Source organism: Marmota marmota, unplaced genomic scaffold (genome assembly GCF_001458135.2).
Source record: "Marmota marmota marmota unplaced genomic scaffold, marMar, whole genome shotgun sequence".
NCBI classification, from domain to species: domain Eukaryota; kingdom Metazoa; phylum Chordata; class Mammalia; order Rodentia; family Sciuridae; genus Marmota; species Marmota marmota.
Window position 1 is genome coordinate 43,540,568 of NW_026000005.1, and position 6,390 is coordinate 43,546,957.

The 6,390-nt window shown below is 39.6% G+C and overlaps 1 pseudogene; it reads right to left on the bottom strand.

Annotated features, from left to right (window-relative positions):
* Positions 1 to 300: 300 nt before the first annotated feature.
* LOC125618268 lies at positions 301 to 5,206 on the bottom strand (annotated as a pseudogene).
* Positions 5,207 to 6,390: the final 1,184 nt, after the last annotated feature.

Here is a 6,390-nt window from a genome sequence, read left to right on the forward strand (position 1 = left end):
TGCTAAATTGAATGACTTTTTCTTTCTACAGTTTCTTCAAGTGAATTGAAATATACTGATTTCTAAAGAGACATTTAAATCAGCTTATTTAACTTTTTAATAGAATGGTTTCAAGTGGCAGGGAAAAAAAAAGAGTCTGGTCTTGGATTTTTTTTTTTTTTTTTGATCTGAGCAAAAGGTGATTTGTTCCAAAGTAAATACTTGCAAAGATGAGTACTGAAATAAGAAGTAATTTCTTTGTGGGGAAAACAAAAATTTCTTTCAAATAGTTTAACTTCCACACATTCATAGGTTAAGATATGATTGTAGTTTATTTATTAGAAAAATAGTTCTACTTTATTAAAGAGCAACTGTATTACTCAAGTTCCAGACACATGGTCCCTATTAATCACCCACTGTGTGGGGCACACTTACATAAATAAAAAAACATCAGCTTTGTTGAGCTATAATTTATATAACATATGATTCATCCATATACAACATAAGATTCAGTGTTTTTCAGTATTTTACCGGGTTGCACATCTATCAACACTACCTAATTTTAGAACATTTTGTCCTCCCTAAAATGAACTCCATACCTATTAGCAGCCCATCTCCCTTGACCCACTCGCATTTCTTTTCAAGATTGCTTGGTTATTCTGAGATCCTTGAATTTTCGTACACATTTTAAGAAAATTTATCAGGCTAAGACTTTCTGTTTTTAAGTATCTCGATATCTAGGGGGAAAAGGCATCTGGGATTCCACTAGGGATTGAGTTGACCTATGTAGTCAATTTGGGGAGTGCTGGTATCATAACAACGTTATCTTCAGTCCATGAACAGGAGATACCTTTCCATTTATTTAGATTAACTTTTTTCAACAATTTTCAGTTTTAGTGTACAAGTCATACTTGCACTAAATTATACATGATTTTTATACTCTTTTGGTTCTGTGCTTAAAGATATTATAGATGTGAAATTACTAAAGCTCTGAAAAAAATCTTGTTATGCAGTTGCACACAAGAACCATGTGAAGAGGAATCCCTTTTCCCTGGAAAAGGGTGAAGCACTTTCATCATGGTTTACTGTCTGGGTTTAGTGTCTGGGAATGTTGAATGCCCCATAATACAAGGAACAGTCCCGTGCAGCTTGGAGCTTTCCCATCTATATCTATAATAGTGCATCTGTCAAGAGAAAGTAGCTCAGAAAATGTCCCTGTGATCTAAAACCAGACACTGCACAAACATTGCTAAAAGGAACATTTGGAAGTCTCTTCCTTAACAAGCAAAGAGAGCAAATAAGTAGTGTGAGGTGCTAATTTATTATAAGGTCTTTGTTGATGCTCAATCTTCTCTACTAAGTTTTTAAACAGTGTTTTTCTAGTTTTTATAAACATATCTCCATGGATATAATAATCACTGTGAAACTCCTAAAGAAACATTTAATAGTTGTTTAAATGAATCACTAATGTTCCATACACTCAGAACAACTTGCAAAAGCATGTTTTGCTGTCATCTGTTTTCAGGTGCTTCTTGACAGTCCTCTAAAAAATAGTGAATGAAAGCATCACACAATTTGGTTCATTTATTCACTTTACAGTTAATTTTAAAAATGAACACTTTGGGGCTGGTGGTATATCTAAGTGGTAGAGTGCTTAACTAGAATGTGCAAGGCCCTGGGTTAGATACCCATCACCATACTGCACAATAATGATTAGCAGTTTTGGCATTTGGTAAGTAAATTCATGTCTAGAATATTACAAATTTTATTGCTGGTAAAGTTTTGTTTTTGTTGTTGACTTATTGGAAACAATTGTACTATAGTTATACATACAATTTGTAGATTTTTCAAATCCTATTAGTAACCATCCAAGCAAAAAGCATACAATAGTGATTGTGTAATTTATTCAAAACTTTATTTAGTTGACTTTTAAATGTATGTTAAAAAAAGGACACATTAAGTATGTTTTAGGTTTTAATATTTACTTCCACAAGCAATGAGACATTTTAATGTAAGAAAACTGCCAAATCAAATACACATATGAGCAACCTAGTGGTCAAATATTATTGTCACTTTCAGTTTATGGTTAAACTAAGCATTGTCACTCCTAAACAACCACTGGACTGAACTTGTGTTTTAGAAAGCTAGATTGGATCAAGTGATAGATTTTGTTTCATATGCCTATCATTGCATGTAAGTGTCTTTACTCTATGTGATGCCTCCATAATCTGTCAGTGATAGCTGGTTTTGGACAAGATCTGTAAGAAGGTGGTTTTGGATGAGACACAGCAGTCCTGAAGCAACATGTGGTGACGCTGAAGTCACACTCTTTGCAGTCCCTTTACAGAAATCATTGTTCCAGATCTTAAAATAATCATGCTCTGATTAAAGAAAACTGTGAATCCCTTATGCATGCCATCTTGTTTGATAGCTGGAGAAGCTGAGAAAAGTAACCCTGATGTTGCCCAGTACTGGTTTTGTGCAGTAGCTCTGAGTATGTGGTGAAACTTTGGATAAGGAAATAACAGTGAGTTAGTTTGATTGACATGTTCGAATATAATTGCAATTATATTCCTAACTAAAAGGATCAGCAGGGACCCTAGTAAAATTCTGTTGCCTTGGAATCATTACATCTGACTCAAAATCATGGCTCATGCTTCTCAATATGTGCATGGGTGAATATGCCTGCATCCTGTTTTTTTTTTTTTTTGTGTGTGTGTGTGTGTGTCAGCAGCCATTTGGGTTGCAGAACAAGCTTTTCTATTTGCTTTCTTGGCCTTTTGGCAGGTACAAAGGTATTGACTTGTTTCATGATAAAAATGCCATAGAAATGAAAGCTGTAAGTGGGTCTTTAAGCACTCAGAAATTAAAAAGGTCATTTTTGACTCATTGTGGGTGCTGTGGTCAGGAGCAGCTCATAAAAAAAAGCAAGGAAAGTCCCACTTCACTTTCAATATTCGTTTTTACTTTCTCTGAGAATGTTTCCATTTAGTATTGAAACACGCAGACATGATTTGCACTTTCTTTTCCTGAGCTCTAATCAAATTTCTAAAAGGCAACAAAATATACAACCAGCAAATGTTAAAAGTCAATAAATAAAACATTTTTCATACCAAGGAAAAGACCTAACTAAGCAATCCCAGAGGAAATTTGAGTTAGCTCTAGAGATGCATATATGGAAAGTTGTTCTACCCATTTGAATCTTTTATGTGTAAAATTATCAGAAATAAAAAAAGGAACTGAGGCAAAAGGCAAAGATTAAAAATGTTGATGATCTTCATCAGGTATTACTTTGCCAATATCACTGAAATGAAATTCTTGAACCTATTCTGACATTGAAAGACATTTCTAATATGGCAGGAATCTAACTTCAGAGTCACATGCAGCATTGTCAGCCTCAGCAGACACTTTGGATACAATTCATAGGACGCTGGCACGATGTCAAGCGAAATGTGAGCATAGTTCAGGATGGGCAAGAGGTGCTGGAGCCGCAGCATCCACAGATCATCACTTAAGCTCTATATTGAACACTTGAACTTCAAATGCTGGAATGAAAGTTGATATTCTCTATAACTTAAAATTTCTGGGGATAGAAGCAGTGTGAAGGACCAAGAACTAAGTAGAAGAGTTAGCATGGTCAGGCCCCCTATATGGACAAGGCTGTAGCAGCTCTCAGGGGCTGAATCTAGGCTGAGCTGGTCCTTTGTTTTGACTTAATCCTTCTCATCCTTGCGCTTTCTGGAGTGCAACTGTATCCAAATTTCAGTTTCTGCTGCAAACTGCATCCCTCCCTGCCTTACATTTAGTCTAACCAACCCGGTGGTGGTATTTAGGTTTCCAATCAGTGCTGGTTCTACACATACTCTCTCCGCTTTACCTGGATTCTGTACCTGAAAGCGACACACCTGTTCGTTTAACACACACTAATCAAGTTGAGCAGAGCGTTTTCTTATTTTGGTGGTAACAGGGTAAGTAGCTGATCATTCAAACAAAGAAGGATGATTTGGGGAAGGGGAGCAGTGCCTGGAAAAGGGGGCACATTTCTTATGCTCCCCTGCCAGGCAGGCAGTTCCACAAAACTGATATAAGTGACATTTCTATTTCAAAGTTAGTGAAACGCTATAGCACCTTTTCTTCTCCCATTTGTATTTCAGGGGTCTTCAGATTATTGGGACATATCCTAGGAGTGGATAATGTACCTTATAATGTTGTTAAAACATAGTGATATGACTTCAAAACAGAACACGTGCCTCTCTGGAGGGGCAATATCTTTATTAAAGACTTCCGTTACCTTCTGAGACTTTTTCTGTCAAGGGTAATAGCACCATTTGAAAGACCGAGGTCAGACCCTACAATCTCAGATACAAGCAAAGCCTTGGAATGTTTCAGATCTCAACCACCTACTGCCTTCTTTTTGTATGTACAGAAAGATGAACAGGTAAGACTATGTGAAGCTAACTTAATCTTTTTTATGGCGATTAAAAGAAAATCAGCCTTTTTTTTTTTTTTCTTTTTCACCTTGAAAGGCCTTTAGTGGAGAGACACCAAGCACAAGCCCCACCCAGCCCCTAGGGCAGGTCCTAACACTCAGGATAGAAATAGCAAAAGCAGAGGTCTCTAAGCACAGTTCTGCACAGGCTGTGTCTCTTCAGTGCAGAGTTCTGCTCAGCACACCTGGATCATTATAGACGTCACCACCTTGTCAAAGGCCCTGGACTGGATGCGGTCTCCAGGATTGTAGAAGGGGTTGCACACCATGTCTGTGCAGAAGCTATGCAGCTTCCGAATCATGCTGCAGATTTCATTGTCTCGAAGGGCTGTGTTGGAGGAATCTACCACCATGACAAACTTCACCTTGGAGTTGGTCACATAGCCATATGCCTTATAGTCCTCTATTGGGTAGAGCAGGCCCAGGTAGGGCTCCCTCTGCTTCACCAGGGCCTTCCCCCTGGTGGAGATCGTCTTATCTGCCACATCCATGGAGGTGTGCACCATGTAGTGGAATTCAGCTCATTCTCCATGGGGGTGCTGTGGATGTACAGAGGGTAATCCTCCTTGGCAATCACTGCGATACACACCACCAGCATAAGTGCAAAATAAGCATCATGTATTCATACTTCTTTGAGGTCACACCTCTATCTCAGATACAGTTGTTCTTTCACAGAAAAAAATCTACCTAAAAAGATGATCACAGCAGTTTTCAAGATGGCGGACGAGAGGAGGTCACTTTCCTGGCTGATCCAGGGAGTGAGGACACGAAAGCTGACAGGCAGCTTCTGAGCAGGTGGGTGAACAACAACAACAAAAGGGTGGGGAGATTTACTGGAATTTAAAACTGGACATGAGCAGATGAGGGACTCAGAAGGTTGGATGTAATAAAATAAAGGAGAAATCCCCAGCGGTACAGCTGCTGTCTCAGCCAGGCTAGAAAGGAGTGGCCCCTCCATGAGAACAGTGGACGGATCAGGGAAGGAAAGGAACCTGAATGTTTGGGAGGCCTGAGGCTCATCTGGGTATGGAGAGAACAAGGACATGGCCCGACTAAACTGAAAGGTGCCCTGTGATGGAAAGAAGCTGCCATCTCTCCAGGTGGCGTGCGGAGGACAGAGGAAGGAATCATTTTGCAGCCACAGTACAGGCCAGCTGCGGGAGCTGATTCCAAGTTTGGCCTGAAATACAGACCTGGCCAACCCCGACTTGAGCCCAAGTGGCCAGGGGGAAATCAAACATGGAAAGAGGTTTACACAGGGGACAACTGGTTGTGGAAACCCCCAGGATCTCCCACTCCCCCTCCAATCTGGCTGCTTGCAGGACAAATGAATAACCCAATCAATAAAGGGGGTAAGGAACCGAACAGACACTTCACAAAAGAAGAAATAGGAATCGTCCACAAATATATGGAAAAATGTTCGACATTGCCGCAGTCCAGCTGGCTGGGCAAAATAACCGGGGGTGACGAACAACTTGTGTACATTGATACAGCAGGAGTGGGAGCCGTTTATTGTAGGACCAGAGCGATATTTATACATTGCACACAGCTTATCTTAATTAGCATAAACTAGATACAGCAGTCAACCAATAAGGAATCTCCACACTTAATGGCTCGCTGGCATTACTGTTACTTCACAAATCACTCCCTCTGGCAAAATGCCAGGTGCCATCCTGACTTGTTTACAGACTCTAACACAACATCACTAGCAAGTAGAGAAACGCAAATTAAAACTACACTGAGATTTCATCTCACTTCAGTCAGACGGCAGTTATAAAGAATACATGTAACAATAAATGTTGGCGAGGATGTGGGAAAAAAAGTACACTCCTACATTGTTGGTGGGACTGCAAATTGGTACAACCACTCGGAAAAGCAGTATAGAGATTCCTCAGAAAACTTGGAATGGAACATCCTTGACC